The sequence below is a fragment of the Sabethes cyaneus genome, chromosome 3 (genome assembly GCF_943734655.1).
Source record: "Sabethes cyaneus chromosome 3, idSabCyanKW18_F2, whole genome shotgun sequence".
Taxonomy (NCBI): Eukaryota; Metazoa; Arthropoda; class Insecta; order Diptera; family Culicidae; genus Sabethes; species Sabethes cyaneus.
In genome coordinates this window covers 184343566-184361429 of record NC_071355.1, presented here as the reverse complement: position 1 = coordinate 184361429, position 17864 = coordinate 184343566, and the positions used below count along the sequence as shown (strand labels likewise).

Below are 17864 nucleotides of genomic sequence, written 5' to 3'. Positions count from 1 at the left end.
CACTAGCAAACAACAGAGATGTAAGTCTTCTAGTTAAAGAGGTTTTCGATTGAACATCGAGGAAGAAGTAGAACTCACACAAAATCGAGACTATATTGGATTTAGATTAAAAAAGAATTGAGATAAGAAGTTTAAGAAAAAAACATTGTGATAGCATGACAGCAGCATGAAGCAACAGCATAAACGCTTGAAAGTAGAGAATATGTTTAAGTATACCTAATAAAACTAAATCCAAATTGAAGCTATATTGGATCAATACTAGAAATTGTAAAAGTTTCGTGTCTCAGCTTCCAAGCATGGGCACACTATTTATCTTTCTTATCTTTCATCCTTGTAATGGAAAAAAATTCACATAAAAACAGACCTTTCCGAGAAGAACCCTGCACTACGAACGTGGTGACCTCAAATCGATTCGTCGCTTCGTCGTTACGCGGCGAAGACTTGCCGGGCCACATGTCACGCGTACCGTACGTCCCGCGGACGGCGCAGAAAATTCGTATACGGAAACCCAGGAAATCGGTGACACAGTTAATTTCTTTTTCCTCTTGTCGCCCCACGCGTGCACAACAAACAACAAACACGCACACTGTCAAATCCGCGGAGATCGAACGGCGGATGCTGGAGCTTGAAATTGGGTAAAGAGAAATAAACAAAGCCAACCAAGCAAGCAAGCAAATAAGGAGTTGCCAAGAACTGCGGGGTGCTGGAAGGAACGGTTCGTCGTCTTCACCATCGCATCGGGAGAGTTGTAAAACGTGTTTTTATTTGCTGGCTGTGTCCACCACGAAGAAAGTTGTCGATCGACTCGCCCCGCCGGCCGCCGCTAACATGCTGTTGTCCAATATGTCGGTTACCGCCGCATCGCCTTGACTCTGCCATCGCCATCGCCTAGCTTTGGAGGTCACGAAACGTGAAGTGAAGTGAAACGACGAAGGAAAACCACGCGCACCGTCTCGAATAGTCATAATTTATCCAACCGCGGTTCCGTGCTTTCTCGCCGCCGCACAGAGGTCGCTTGGTCCACCAGCCGAGATCATCAATAGAAAACACTCCGACTCCGAAGTGGATTGTCGTGACTCCGGTGCGTCGGTGACCCCGAGGGACCTCCCCAGGGGTGGCAATTTATTATGACACACAAGGTTTCTCCTTTAATGAGTTAGCTGGCAGAGCTGCTGCTGATGGCGGAGGTCTCAACCGTCATCATCGATGGCTATAAAAAGAAAACCTTCCCGTAGTCCGAAGAAAACTTCTTCACGCGCTCGGCAAAGCTAATAGTACCGCCGAATGGCGTCAGCAATAAAATATTCCTCAATAAAAACCTCAGCTTAATTAGGATTTGGAAAACAACAGAACAGAACAGACTTTATAGTGTGCTACAAATTAATGGTAAATTTTTCAAAAGCACACAAAACGACAATTTTGGCTTGAGGAGAAGAATCTGATGATGGGTGATACGAAGTGAAACACTTGTGAATAAATAATGAATCGGAAAAGCAAATGTTTGCCAAATTGTATGCATGGCACGGTGGTAATGTCAATCTTTTTAATTTGGACAGCTGTTAAACATCTGCGCCGTTGAATTGTTGCTTACACAAAAAACAGTGTGTTGCTAAATGTAAACGTACTTACACAGATACGACCCAACGTTGAATTGGAGGACTAAGTTTGGCTCATTGCTTACCTGAAAATAAAAAAGTAGAAAAAATAAATTAATCAGAAATTTACTAACAGTTCATGTGATGATGAATACCGCAGAAACCCCGATAATTGTAGACAACCAATTAGTGCGATAATTTCCACTAACACCACGAATGTTACTCTCGTTTAGTGGAAAACCGCGCCAATTTTTCACGATTGAACACCCATTTTCTTTCAATCAGCTCTGAACTGAACGGTTGACTTAGGAAAAACAACAAAAGGTAAAACTCAGCAACACCAGAACCGAGCATGACTTTTACAACGAAAAAAAAGTGGAAAAAAATGCAGCCAAGTAAAAGTTTACGAAGCACGTAGAAGGATGTAATTTATTCCCTACAGAGGCATCATCAGTGCGGGCCTCGATTTCGATCATCGAGTTGCGACCACGGCGTGACGCGGCACGGCGGCAAGAAGGGCAAACATATGTTGTTCAGAATGAAAGGCACTAGGACGAAAAGAAAAGCGAAAAAAAAACACGAAACGAAATCCTTTTTCACAAAAGGAACCAAATTCCTTTCGATCCTTGACTGAAGCGAAGCTAAACGAAAGAAATTCTCACCTTTTGTCCCCCGCCGGTGGGTAAGGGTCGTCGTTTCCTGGAAGCGAACAAAGTCACGGCCCAGCCAGGAAAGTGGAAGGCATAATGTAACCAGAAGTAGGTACATTCTAGCTCGCACCACTTCGCGTGTTGTGGAAGGACGCAAAAACGGAAAGCTGACCTGACCCTAGCCGAAAATGATCCCTGGTCCCACGTCTACCTGATGTACGTGCAAGAACCCACCGGGTGTCACCGTCGTCGAATGGCACCTGAGAAACTCATCGAGATCAATAATTTATGTCAGCTAATGATTCTTGAATAATTGTTTGGATAGTCCAACCTTTCTCGCACAATCCGACCTGTTGTGTCACAGGTCCGACGGGTGACGAAGGAAGGGAACTCCGTTTTTTTCTCATTTTCCCTCTCGACGAACCTTGCGAAGCTCATAAAATGTTTTCGCAATTAAATGCCTTCGGGGTTGGATGGATCAAGAAGACGCTGAACAACAGGGAAACCATTTACGGATTTCGGGGTCGTAAAAGGTGACGACTGTGAGCCCTTTCATCGGCTGATGCATTACCAGTAAAGAGCACATCGTCATCGACGTCGTCTTGCTTCCCCAACCAGCACTGTCAAGTCAGACCATATCAATGACACACAACCGCAGAGTGTCCATCCAGCTCGACTCGACGCGGTCTTTGAGAGTAGAGGTACACCGGAGTGGATCTCGAATTACAAAGTGTTTCCTCGGTATCGATACGAACGGAGTCAGTCAGTAAGTAGTATCGGTTCCTGAAGTGGTTATATGAAATCGGTGGGAAAGTTATTTGATAGGCTACCAGCAACAGTAACAGCGCCATATTGGAACGAGGAAACCGTTGTTAGTTGGTTTCGGAATCTTATTTGGTTGAGATTCTCTAACTCGAAATGCTAATGAATGCAAAATGCAATAATAATTAGTTACCTTTTATCGCAGATATAATACAATTGGGAACATTTTACACGTTTCAATTTTACCAACATTCATGATGTGATGCCATAACTAAAGTCACATATATAATTACAAGATATTCATAAAAAAGTAATTATAAAGAGCCCTATAATTACTAATAGCGCCGAATGGGACATAAAGTTTTCGAACGCTTTAAAGTTAAAATTAGCGTTTAGCGCGCATATAAACGTTGCTGTACACACAATTAAACTAACCAATAACGCTTTTGTCTGTTGTTTGAATAGAATAAATATATGTTTTAAAAACATTATCGATGCTTACTAGCTGAATGCGAATTCACAACGAATGGATTTTGTGACTTGAACGACTGAGTTTCGTAAAAAAGCCAGTCAATCCACATACTTCTAACTCAAAGTAACACTATATTATAGCACACTTTAAATGATTTCGGTGACCAAAAAAAATTGCAATAATAGTACAATATAAATCAAATTGTTACTTGGGATGAGAAGCTATCATGTTTTAAGGTAAATATTTTAACTCATTCAATTTTAACGCTATTTCTCAGGATCATCAATTTTATAAAATACTAGCTGACCCGGCAAACTTCGTACTGCCACAAACAAGGGGTCTCGTACCACCGTAGAAAAAATCCTGCCTCAAAAAACCTCCACATGCCAAAATTGGTTGCAAATGCTGGATTAGCTCTCGAGTTATGCAGAAATTTGAGATTCATTTGTATGGGAACCTCCTCTTCTAGATGGGAGAGGGGTCTCAAACCATCATAAAAATCTTCCCCTGCCTCAAAAACTCCTACATACAAATTTTCACGCCGATTGGTTCAGTAGTTTCCGAGTCTATAATGGTCACACAGACAGACAGACAGAAATTCATTTTTATAAGTATAGATAGATTGAAACTATTGCTGAAAAGTTCGTCACGATTACTTTTGTTCAAAGAAGTTACAGGGTATGTCGCTGCTTCGTCGTAATTGCCTATTCCCGTCCTATCCAACACAAATTATTAAAAATGTCAGCATTTTTATGACACACAATGCAAAACTAGTTATTCCCTAATATTTTAGTTTGTTGTCTATCATACATGATCAATCAAAGTGAGCTGAGATCTATTCAAATGGTTTTTATCATAAAAGAAGTCCTACCAGCCAAATTTCCTACGTTTTTTCGTACGACGAAGAAAATGTCGACTAATCGTTTTAATTTCCGTCATTCATAAATGAAAATAACTCACGCAAGGCATTGTCGTTATTGTACAGCCAGGAAAACTAGCCTGACCTGCAGAAATTATGTAGAATAATATTTGCTTAGAAATTGGTCGAAAAACATGAAATTGATCCGAGGTCCGGAGGGTCAAGCCACATATACCAATCGGTAAGGTTCGACGAACTGAGCAATGTATCTGTGTGTGTGTGTGCGTGCGCGTGCGTGTGTGTGTGTGTTTGTGTGTGTGTGTGTGTGTGTGTGTGTGTGTGTGTGTGTGTGTGTGTGTGTGTGTGTGTGTGTGTGTGTGTGTGTGTGTGTGTGTGTGTGAGTGTGTGTGTGTGTGTGAGAGAGAGAAAGAGAGAGTGTGTGTGTGTGAGAGAGAGAGTGTGTGTGTGTGAGAGAGAGAGAGAGAGAGAGAGAGAGAGAGAGAGAGAGAGAGAGAAAGAGTGTGTGTGTGTATGTGTGTGTGTCAGAACGAAAAAAAAATTATTGGATATTAGAGATTAGATGATGGAAACTCAAATGACGCAATTATATTTCACAAGAAGGATTGCTGGTGAGATTGTTTTATTTTTGGCCATATAGGGCACGGGAAGGTATTTTCAGCCCATTAAGCGATGACATCTATTTTTTCGGCGTATGGCCTAGTTCTAGTGGAAGAACAGGTGGTTTTGACGTTCTTTGAATAAAAAATAGTAGGTTACTTACAGTCTTGGGAAAATAGTTATAACATATTAAAATTGCATGTCAGCAAAGTATTTTTATTGGCGAAAGAAGAGGCAAATAGGCTGAATTTAGAAACCTGCTGAAAATACCCTCCCGTACCCTATACTATGTACAGTCTGTCCACAATCATGGGTTACACACAATTAAGGGTCATTTTAGCTTTATCTGGCGATTAATGCGTGAATATTATGCTAATTGATTGATAATATTGTTACTCATAAGTTGACATTTTGATCAATCATTAGGTGATATTTAAACGAAAATTAGCAGCTAAAGCTAAAATGACCCACAATTGTGCGTGACCCATGATTGTGGACTGACTGTATACATACTTTAAAATTGAATAAAGCTTCCTCATGGTCCTTATTGTTTGCCTTGCCCTACTAATACGATATTCTCTATTTTCCTGTAACATCTATGAAAGTAGTATGGGTTCCCTGCACTTTCAAAAGTAGATGCTATCACTAACATTCCTACCCACTTCCCCTGCGGTTGTTCGGACGTAGCCAGGTATATAACGCGAATATATAGCCAATAGACATAAGGGGGGTTGTGCAGTCTCGTTTTGTCCAGCGCCTCTGTGGTTCATAGGTATACGGATACCAGCGAGCCACATGCCCTGGCGAGTATTGTGGGTTCGAATCCGGTTATAATCTCAGCTTGGTTCGACCCATGCACCTTCCAGCGTTGGATAAAAGGTAGGAATCACAACGACAACTTGTTAAGCGTAGCTACCTATTACCCCCCCCCCCCTTCCTTTCCCCACCATTCCCAAAAAATCCTTCTTCATTACTTTCCCTTACCGTCCCTTCATCAATTGTAGAACCATCGTTTCAAAAAATATCAAATAGATGTCGAACTATATGCTAATCGACAAAATAGACGTCATGCTCTTCAAATCGACGAAGGTGAGCTTCGATTAAATTAAATCAGAATAACTTTTTTGTTTTAAGTAGGAGAACTTTCCAAGTGGCCTCAAAGTAAGAACACTAGCTTAACAAGGCAGTCGTCATATGTTTGAATCTCGGCTGTTACGGTCAATACAATCGTAGGACTAACGTAGTTTGGAAAACAGAATATAGAACCTAGGCTTTGCTTTGCTTTAGAGGTAATAAATTATCTCAGACAGAATTTAGATTGCTGGGGAAAAGAGTTTATGTTCATAAATATGCCTTCTTTGCTTCTTAAGGGTAGCCCGGAACTACCCCACGATCTTAATACTAAAAGATTGGGGAACGGCTGCGAATAAGTAAAACGTATATTCTCCATGTGGCTGGATTTGTCAAATCTCGAGTCTTAACATAAGCTACCGAAACGGGGAAATTTCTCCACCTACTCCATTTCTCTAGGTGAGTTCTCCATGCGAGAATCGCTTTCCTGAATTCCTTAACTGTTATTTTTTCCCGTGCGAGTTCATTCGCAAGCTTAAGCGCTATCGTCAGGCGAAAAATTGATAAACAAAGATGGTTAAGCGGAGAGCATCACTCGCACTTTCATTGCTTACCAATGTCAAGTTCTTTAACGCCCATTGGAGCTAACTCTAGAACCCGCCGTGGTATTTTCCTGCAAATCACGCAGAAATGTTTAATTTTCTTTCTCCGATCCACAAAGCATGCGAAACAGTTTAACTTTTAGTATAATGCTACAGTGGGACAGTGCTGCGAGGAAAATATTGCGATAGATTTTAAAAATTTCCTGAATTTAGGTAAAATTTTCCGAGAAATCCAGGTGTTACCAGAGTAAATAAAAGTCCCTGAGGATTCCCGATTTTCCAGGTTTTTCCAGGTAGTATTAGACAGCCTAAATCGACCTTGTCAATTTTAAGGTGAAGGTCGTCAGAGTCCAGTTGCATTCTTCAGTGATTTCAGTACTTTGACAACGAGACCAGAGTTGCTAGTAGTAGGTAATAATCTGTTATGAACAATTATGAAACGTAGAATCGCGTATCTATTTTTCCTGTTGAACGAGTACAGTAATTCTATCACTTAAAATGTGTACGGTGAATTTTATAATCAGTGAATGTTATAAATATATTTTCGACACTCTACGGCCGTTAATTTAATAGCGAAAATTATTGGTCAATTTCATGCTCAACGTAAAGATGGCAACACTCCACATATATACCCGTTTCCTTGGTAACGTACAACAACGACGGTCGCGGCTTCGGAATTACAATCGAAGCGAAGTAAAGTTTTTCATATCAATTCAAGTGAACAGGGCAAAATCATTATAATTTCTTACCAAATAACTGTTCGGGTAGTAAATTAAAGTTTTCTGTGTCTCAAGTTAAGTTTCGCGAGTGATGTGACGATTGGAACAGTCGAAAAAAAAAATTAATAACAAATCGTCGGCGAAAAAGTGAAAATATAGCGATGAATTATAATTAGGCGAAAATCTCGGTACATAGTGTAACTTATGCCCCAAAAAGTAATAAAACCTATGGAATACAATGTTACTTCGAATTGCAAGATCTTATTACGGCTAGCAGGTTAGTTAAACTAATTTTATTTTTTTGTGATGGTTTCCCGAGTCTATGGGAGGATGTTGGTACACTGAAGACGGGAAGGGAAGGGTGATATTCGGTGCCATACTGACTGCCATAAATGGACTCTGACGACCTTGTCGTTAAACCAAATTTGGTCAGATTATTCATTTTAGGTACAAGTAATGCCCAGCTTTTTGACTGTGTTGCTGTTCTAAATTGGCATACAACATTCTATTTCAATTCTTCTTGTCAGTAATCAGCTGCAAATTAGCATTGTCAGCACAATGAAAATGTTAACAATGAAGTAGCCGTATACTTTGCCGAAGTTATTTTGCTTTTCTATGTACATAGGGCACGGGAGGGTAATTTCTGCCCATTAAGCGATTGCATCTTCTTTTTCGGCCTAGGCTTAGTTCTAGTGAAAGAACAAATGTTTTTGATGCTCTTTTAGTAAAAAACAGTAGATTACTAATATTTTTGAGAAAATAGTTATAACAAGTTAAAGCTGTATGTCGGCAAAGTATAAATAATGGCGAAAGAAAGGAAAAATAGGCTGAATTTAGAAACAAGCCGAAAATTCCCTCCCGTATTCTATCTATATATAAAAAAGAAATGCTGTTCGTGTGTCCGGTATCCTCGCAAACCGCTCGAGAGATTTTGATGAAACTTGGCATACACATTGCCTATGATGTGTGGAATTTTCTAAGCATGCTTTAGTTCAATACGTGACATGCGAAGGTTTTCGAAAATGCCAAAATGCTACATACGGAACAAACTGCATTTCAACCGCACACAAGTAGGTACTACAGTCTAATACAGTCTACAACTACAGTCGCACAAGCAAAAACATCCAAGTAAGACTGTATCGCCTTCGATTGTTGATGTCAACGAAGTGGTTTGAACCGACAGCGCATTTCACAATCAGATTCTGTTCATAGTAAATAGGATCATAAAACATGTAATAGGGGAAGGGCGGTAAAGACGGACACCTTAAGGTCAAGAGTCAATATCTACTCAAATATAACTGTATTGATTGCAATTTTCATACAAACTGAAACTTTAAGTCTCTGTCTAATAAAGTTACAGCGTGTACTAGAAAATTTCTTCCAAAATTTATACTTTTTTTAATATTATAAACATTATGTATAAATCAGAGTTTCTGCGCATGGGCGGGAAAGACGGACACTTGATATGGGAAAGACGGACACTCGCGAAAAGGTGTCACGCGCCGACGAATTATCAGTATTAAGAAAGATTAACATATTTCATCATGTATTTAGGAAAGAATTGGCTTGGGAAAACCCCCTACCCAATTCCCCCTTTGAGCGAGGAAATAAAATGGTTCCCTTCAATATTTTAATTGATGACGAATTAATCGTTTCTAAAAGTTGGCCTATTCCAACTGTTATAAGACTTCTGGTTACTTTTACATATATAATATGTAAGTATTTGCAATGTTAAATCGTCGTTGGGCAAAATGGGTTCAAAATCTATGTGTCCGTCTTTCCCTACCGTTGGGTGTCCGTCTTTCCCGACTTGGATACCATTTTTTCAAGCTTCAATAACTTTTTACTGAATATTTAAAAATTCACCAGTTTTCCAACGGATATTCAGTGAAGGGTCAAACTAACGCAATGTCGTCGGTTTAGCATGAATATGTTGTTTTTTAACGATTTACCAGCTATTTCCTTCACACAAAAAATTACATCGGTTAGCGAAAATACGCATTTTTTCTTTGTTTTGCTTATAAATTTGACAGCTGCGCTGCTAAAAATCGGCAGTTTAATTCAAAAGTGTTAATTCAGTCTATAGAAACATTTCTCATCATTGATTTGCTTCAAAAAATTATTGTTTATGAAATATGACAAATGTCCGTCTTTCCCGCAGTGTCCGTCTTTACCGCCCTTCCCCTACCAATAACCGGTTAAAAATGGGTTGCGGTCATGTAAGACATGAGCCGATCCGAATTATAGTGGTCTCTCAACCATTCAGTAAATTTTGCAGGAGACGCAATTGTCTAAAAAACTATAAAAATTTGGCAAATATATTACTGACCGTCCGAATCTGTTGCACTGTAATGTAATCAACCATGTTTAGGTCTCACAAATAGAGCCTCATTTCGTATGGTAAAAGGCCGAAAATTCGCCAATATTAAAATACGCCTAGGACTCCAACAGTTAAAGCCCCCAATAAATTATATTTATTGTCATACATCTTGGGGTGGCTGCTGCTGGATGGAATCAAAAAAGCAAAAAAAACGGCAACTACTTATTGATCATCGCCACTAATGATGGCCCTGAATGCCGGTCGCCCAGACCGGACGAAGAAGTAAAAATGGCCGGTCGATGTTGCGATGACAAAAAAAAAGCAAAAGCAGCGTTAATCAAATGCTTCGACGCGATGCTGTCGCCGGTTTATTAGCGGCCATCGAACCAGTTAGCGGTCACCCTCTTGCATTGCTCCCTTTGAACACCTTTCGAAATGATATGGTTCATTTTTCCAAACGACCGCCTCACGATTCATTTCCTGGCCGGGTCGCCGTCGCCGATCGTATAGGAAACGATCGAATGTGAGAGAAAGTGTCGCGAAGTGTGGAAAATTAGCGTCTTGGGTCTAAAATTAGCTAACCCTATTGGGAGGAAGCAAACGAAACTTTTTACGATCGCGATCGTGTGAGAATTCGTTATATCGATATGCTGTTGGGAACGACGCATAATAATAGAGTGTACGAGGAAGGGCTTTCCGCGTGCGTACAATGGCTAATGGTCCACTGGCTTTGTGGCATGGTAATCTCACATGAAAAATGGCCTACGTAATGGCGACCATACGTACACTGAAATCGATTTTGAAATGAAACGCTTCTCTTGGTGAAAATGATGTAAGCATTATGCGCCATGATTTTTGCCTTCATAATCTGCGATTATTACTGAGAAAAACACGATTGAAATTCTACACTTCCAGCCTTATTACTTAGTGTTATTATTACTGTTCATATCCTTAGATAACATAAAACCGAGCTGGCAATCTTAGTTTATAAACTAGTCAGAACCTGTTATGAAATCAGTTTATCAGAGATAATATTTACTTTATTTCTAAGAAACCGATTTGTGTCAACCTGGGGTAGAAAAAAAACTAACCAAATCTGCCAGCAATATCAATCAGTCGAAAACCTCCCTTTACCCTCCCGCACGCCATGTATCGTCCAGCAGAGCAATCTTTCACCTGCGTGCTCTGGCAGCCGAAACGTGTTGCGGCCAACAAACATGTGCAACGCGCGATGGTGAATCTCAATTCCGAAATGTATAATTTTGATGTGCAAAACATGCAACGGCTTCTGCTGACCGGCCCAGCGCGGCGGCGACGGCGGCAGGGTTTTCGTTTATCCCTTCGTTGGCTACTGCTGCTACGGGGTTCGTCGTCGGTCAGCCAACATGAAAACCGAAAAGGAACGCAGAAATAAAATAACGAATGGACGACTGTTAGTCTAACCGACAAAAAAAACAGATTCCTAAATGAAAATTATAGCCTAACGTGGGTCAGCCAGCACTGCCGTGCCAAGGCATGGCATGTAGTGCAATTTCGTCACTTCCGCCGTTTTTCCCCCTACTAGCTTCAGCTCTTCGACTTCGGCGAATTCAACCGCGCGCGCGTTCCCCCAACCGAAACCTCACTGAGAGTGACCTCGCTTATAATCAACGTCATCCCGTATCCCGATGGACTACGCCATTCGTCCCGCTACACGGAGCGTCGTCTACCTGATGCATAATGGCTCTCGCTTCGCCATTAGATCGAAGAGCGCATCCCTTCGAAAGAAGAACAAAAAAAAAACTATTTATGAAATCATAAGCCGAGGTCGCTTTTAATTATAATTTGAATTTGGCTCGGTAGCCCTGCGCGCACACACACACACACGTTCCAGTTCCCAGTGCATCAGCGGCCGACGGTTCCGTCCCGTAGGCTACGTGAGCTTTAACGAAAAGAAAAGGGTCCGCCGATCTCTCGGTCCGATTGGTGTGCGCGTTCCGGGTCAGCGAGCAGTAGGTTGGTTGGTAGTACCCGTAGAGTAGCATCATCAAGTGCACCCGGGCAGAAGAGATCGCCGGTGGGGCAATTCGACCGATGTAATAAATTGTACCGATTTAATACTCATTTGGTGCAGGTGTTGCTTTTCCGCGAGCGAGCCTTCGTCAAAAGGCCGACTGAAGGCGAATTGTGTTGCTGTACGCCGCCTACTCTAGCGATAGAACCTCGGTGTTATTTTTGGAAAGGGCGATCCGAAATAATTTCTAATATTTTAAGGATAAAAACATAAAGATATGGGATTCGTCACTTCTGCAAAACTTTACGCTTCCATAGTCGGCGCTTTCATTTTGACGTTTGTGAAATGTAGATACAATTCGACCTTTTCTAATAATCGAATAATTTAAGTTTCATAGAGAAACAATTATGTTTAACGTAAATGTATAGTATTACACCATTCATGAAATTTAATTTGTTGAATTTCTTATAGATTACCCTGGTCTCAACAGGACGGTAGGACCAGTTGTACCTATATGCGTAGTCCCATATCAAGAATTTATTAATCTATTATTTAGATAATGCCTGACATTTTTTCATTATTCAATATCATGTTGCTAAAATTCTTTATTGATATAGATACTGATGCAACAGAAACACTAAGCGACATAAAAATAGCACCACCATGATTTTTTACATTAATTTTACAATCTCCTAGCTTGAGGTTTAGGTCCTAATTGAACAAAAAAAAGCCTTGGATTTATACCGTCGTTAGACATTACTCATCTTTATCGACAGACCACACAGCCGACTGTCAGAGTACAGGAAAATTACAGGGCCAGTGCAACGATCCTACTGACTCTATCTAGCAAGCACCACCGAGCCGAGATTCGAACATACGACGTCTGGCTTGTTAGACCAGCATCGTAACTCGAAGCTAATTAGGCGGTTATCCTAATTGAGTATTTCTCGTTAAAACGGGCCCACTACTGACACGAGGTCTTCAAATATCGGAACTTTTGTACTTGATTGGTCGAAAATGGTTAAACAATAACAATTACACTTTTAATACCTCGAAATAGGGGACCCCTCGTTCGCCAAGGGGCACGAGAGTTTAAAAAACAGTTGAATTCAGATGAACACATGTTGAAGAATGGTTCTATAAAGAAGAAGAAAAGGCCTGTCAAATGGAGAAAAAATTTTTTGGCGGCCATCTTGGATTTGGTAGTCATATTGGATTTTATCAAAAAATGGCCTTTTTCGCCATGAGTCCCCAACAAATTTTAATTTTAAGACCACCATTGAAAAGCTAAGAAAAATGCTGCCAGAAACATTCATCAAATTAGGTAAAACTTGACCCGCAGGTCCGCAAGAAATTCTTAAATCCATACTTATTTCTACCAACTTTCGTCTGGTGTACGATGGTAATCTCTCCAAGCAGTGCCTGCAACTCATAGTTGTTACGCCTACGCCACTCTCCACTATCCATTTGTATTCCACCAAAAATAATCTGCAAGACATTTCGTGCGAATACGCCAAGTGCACGTATGTCTTCCGTAAGCAAAGTTACTGTCTCAAATCAGTAGAGGACTACCGGCCTAATTAGCCATTTGTAAATCATCAGCTTTATGCTGCGGTGTATGCTCCTTGAACGATGCATCTTACGAAGGGAAAAGTAGACTCGACTTCCAGCTTGAATGCGTAGTTGAATCTGCTTACTCGTATTTGTCGGCGGTGACCAGAGATCCCAAATAAACGGACTCATCAACCACTTCCAGTTCATGGCCATCAACAGTTACTGTCCGTGAAAGGCGAATATTGTTTTCTGTGGAGCCCTTTCGTACTATATATTTGGTTTCGGTGCATTGATTTGTAACCTGATCTTCTTAGCCTTCGCTTTTAGTCTGGCGTAGATTGCTCCTGCCGTCCCAAGATTTCTAGTCGAAGTCATCTGCGAAGGCTGGGAGTTAGTTACTCTAGCTGAAGGTCGTTCTTCTCGTTTCGATTTCGTTTCGAACTGTATCGTATGCTGCCTTGAATCGAAGACTCCATAACAAGAAGACTGCAGCTCTGCCAATATTCAAGAGACACTGATGGTAGCTCGCTCTGCCAGCCAGGATGGTAATATTCATACCGCCATGCCAACATAGTCAAACAAACACCAATTCATAATTCTGATTGTCTTACTAACACTCATGTAAAATTTACCACCTTCGTAAATAGAAGCGTCGCTAATGCTGACGCATGGCGTTTATATGGAAAAATAACAGAGAGGCCAGTCTTGTTAATAATTCGCTTGAATTCAACAAAAATATGATGCGTGAGCACGTTGTACTCCCGACATATCTGGACGATTTGTCGGAGAGTAAACATTTGATCTGTAGCAGCACGGGCCCCCATCAAGCCTGCCAGATACTGCCATTCGAATTCTCTTGCTATTGGGGATAGACGACGCAACAAAATCTAGGAGAGCACCTTGTAGGCGGCGTTGAAGAGCGTAATGCCGCGGTAATAACAGCAATCTGGCCGATCACCTATTTTGTAGATGGAGCAAACCACAACTTCCATCCACTTCTCCGGTAGTTTCTCCTCCTCCTAAATCTTTGAAATTATCCAGTGAAGTGCCATTGCTGGAGGTTCTTGGCCATTTCTGTCGAGTTCTGCCGGGAGTCGATCTTTTCCGGCGGCTGTGTTATTCTTCAGCAGACCGATTTCTCACCGGATTTCTTCGAGATCGGCAGCTGACACCCTGTTGTGCCCTGTTGTTCCGCTCGTCGACCTCGCGCTCGTTTGTGATTAGATCTCCTCCCTCGACCCTTCCCTACACATGTCTGGTTTAGGTGTGTAGCCCTTGCGAGTTCAGTTCACCATCTCGCGAAACTTGCGCGTGTCATTAGCCTGGAATAGTTATTCCAGCTCCTAACGAACTCTGTCCTCCTTCTGGCGTTTTCTCCTCCTCAGAATCATAGTCAACACATTCCGAGCTCGTCGATACTTCGGCCAAATTCGCTCTTGTGGCAATGCTTAGATAGTTTTTGCAAGCTCTTTGTGCCTCTCCATTGCTTGTTGACATTCCCCGTCAAACCAATCATTTCGTGTCCATAAATTTCTTCACCTACTGCGGTTGCGACCTCATGGACATCCTTCTTCGAGGGTCAAAGCATCTAGCTCCACAGAGGAAGGTAGACCTTCATCCAGCACGCGCGCGTAGTTCTCGGCAACTCGCGGGTTGTCTAATTGCCGAACGTTTAACCGAGGAAGACGGCTAACGAGGGGATTTTGAGCGCACATGTACTGTCACTAGGTAATGGTCTGAGCCGATATCCGCACTCCGTAGGGAGCGTATGTGTATGTATGCGTATGTATGATGAGCATTTGGTCGATTTGGTTCCATGTTCGTTGATCAGACGATCTTCAGGTGGGTTTGTGGATACCTTTGCGAGGAAAGCAAATAGTTCTACACGGACAGAAATTTATTCTCCAAAACGAGCAGAATGACTCATGATTTCAGGTTTCTAGCTTATGTTTTATGAAAATACACCATGAATAATAATCATAATATCATGAACTTTTACAGTACAACACAACACAAAATCATGAACTATTATTCATGATTTTGTGCTGCCTGATATGGCAGTTCATTCATGATTTGACAGCAAATCAAGTTTCATGATTTCATGACTTTATTCATGGTATCGGAATCAGATTTCTTTCCGTGTAATCCCCAGGGTTCGGGAAGTTGCATAGTTGATACATCGCTGGCCTTTAAGGTTCAAGCCCCATAGCCTGAACACCGATCTGTATATCGCTTTTCTTATCGCAATATCCCGTGGCGAACAGCTGTCGTACGTTGCCTCCAGCCGCTTTCTTCTCATCGTCGGTTCTAGTTACGTGTGGATAGTGTACGTTTATGAACGAAAAACGAGGATAAAAGGCTTCAACACACACATCCTCTCGTTGATTGCCTTCCATTACGCGATCCTGCATTCGGTCTGCCATTAAAAACCTCCTTGATTGGTAGCTCCACCCCTCTGGTAAAATTTTGCCTTGCCGCTACGGATCCTTCACACCTCCACCACCACAGATCTCCTGCAGCCCCGAACTTTCGGGGTTCTAACTGATCGTACAGCACCCTATAGCCCCCCACAAAATTTAGCGATCTGCTGTTCCAGATACCAAGCATCCATTCCACGTCATTATTTCGTCGCCTTTGTCGATGCCGAGATAACTCATTTCTTGATTCAGCCACCCGCTCCGGATCAGACGCTGTCGTGAGCCACTCCTTACCTAGAGTACTATCGCGCACTTGGTTGAGGATTCGTCAAGCCACCAAGGACAGCCCATAACGTAGGAATAAATGCTCAAGGCTGACAAGGCTATTCCGCGTTACTACACTCAGCGTTCGCATGAGTGCCTTCTTCTCTATTGATATGCGACCTTAGTTTCCACCGAGGTTAGTTACCCGATCTCCGTTTGCAGTCCGGCTAGTACCACGAATAGGTAGGGATAGAAGGCTAAGGAGCTCTATAGGATCTATGTTGCGCATTATCCAGCCGCCAAACAATCACACAGTCAAAAAAATACAAATATACACAAATTTTCTTAAACATCATTTGGAGAAGCGAACACAGAAAAGTTACTGCGGACTGCTTCACGTGATAGATTAAAATCAAATATAACTTTCTATGAAACGCCAAAAAACGCTATGAAACGCGCTACACTCGAGTCATAGCACTGTTTCGTCTGTCGTTGGTGCGTTGAAATGGTATTCGCAGCATTGTGTCATTCCGCAGTGCCCTGGAACGTACGTTCAGATTATTGGTTCCCAAAATAGCAGGACAATCGATTCTTCCCTGCAACATATCCGCAGCGAACAAAGCTCTTGCGACGTTCCTTCGCACCTGAAGTGTCTCCGAATGGATTAATCGGCATCGACTGTCGTAACTTGGCAATCGGAACGGATCACGCCAAGGTAGATGATGGAGCGGAAAACGAAAGAAGCGGCATTGAATCGACTCAATGCAGTGCCAGACAATGGAACTTGGTATTCGAGAGTCGAACGAATAAGTGAGCGGTATGATGCACTTGAGACAATACACGTTGGTGAAACCTGCGATGCGGAGATGCGGAAGACGAATCCTAGAATTCTGGATTCTTTGTCCACAATGTAGGAAATGTGCCGTCTAAACGATAACTAACTGTCCGAGATAACGCCGAGATCCTTCACCTGGTTGACACGTTGGATTTCAGTACTATCGAGCTTGTAGTTAAAAATCACAGGTTGGCGGATTCAGGTGAAAGAAATAATGAAGAAATGAAGAAATACTTTCAGGATTCACGAACACGCAGTTCAAGTTACACCCATCCATAAAGGTGTCAAGCTATCGTTGAAGATAAATTGCATCGACTTTGGAGCGAATCTTCAAGTAAATCTTCAGATCATCGGCGTAAGATAAACGAAGGCCTTTAAGGTGAAACGGTACTGAATCCAACATGTCCAGATCGATGGCGCCTATATCCTCACATGGACGCCATTTTTGCGGCCATGTTAGGATTCAGTACCGTATCACCTTAAGAGCGTGGTTGGTATTTTTGAAGTACAGCAAGAAGATTAACGGTCCCAAATGACTGCCTTCTGAAATTCCAGACGAGGCCGAACCAGGGATGGTTCGATCACTTTGACTCAATTTACATTCATTTGACAGTAGCATCCTCACCGAGTAAAATTTGACAAATTGATGTATGGGACATTTGTAGATAATAACTAGATCTACAATTTTGCTGAATAAAGTGTTGCAGTATCTTTTGTAGTTACGGTGCTACAATGCTAGTATGTCATTAGTAACTAAATGAACGTTCATTTAGTTACTAAAGAGGTACTAGCATTGTAGCGCCGTAACTACAAAAATTATAGCAACACTTTATTCTGCAAAATTGTAAATAATAACGAGTTCTACAAATGTCTCATACATAACTTTGTCAAATTTTGCTCGGCTGAGACGGTAGTGTCAAATGAATCAAAATTGAGTCAAAGTGATCGAACCATCCCTGGGCCGAACACATTAGATTGAAAACCTTGAATTGTCACAATCAGTTTATGACCTGCGAGATAGAAATTAAAACAACGCAGCACGCTCCCGCCGATTCGCCGAGTCTTCCGAATTCAGCAACTGTTAGAGCATGATTGACTATGCAAACACCACATATAAATCAGTATAGATGACG

At 41.6% G+C, this 17864-nt stretch overlaps 1 protein-coding gene across 1 annotated transcript in view; it reads right to left on the bottom strand.

Moving 5' to 3' along the window:
• Positions 1 to 17864, bottom strand: part of LOC128744733 (hemicentin-1-like) — a 201632-nt gene that overhangs the window by 109322 nt on the left and 74446 nt on the right. The window lies entirely within an intron of this gene.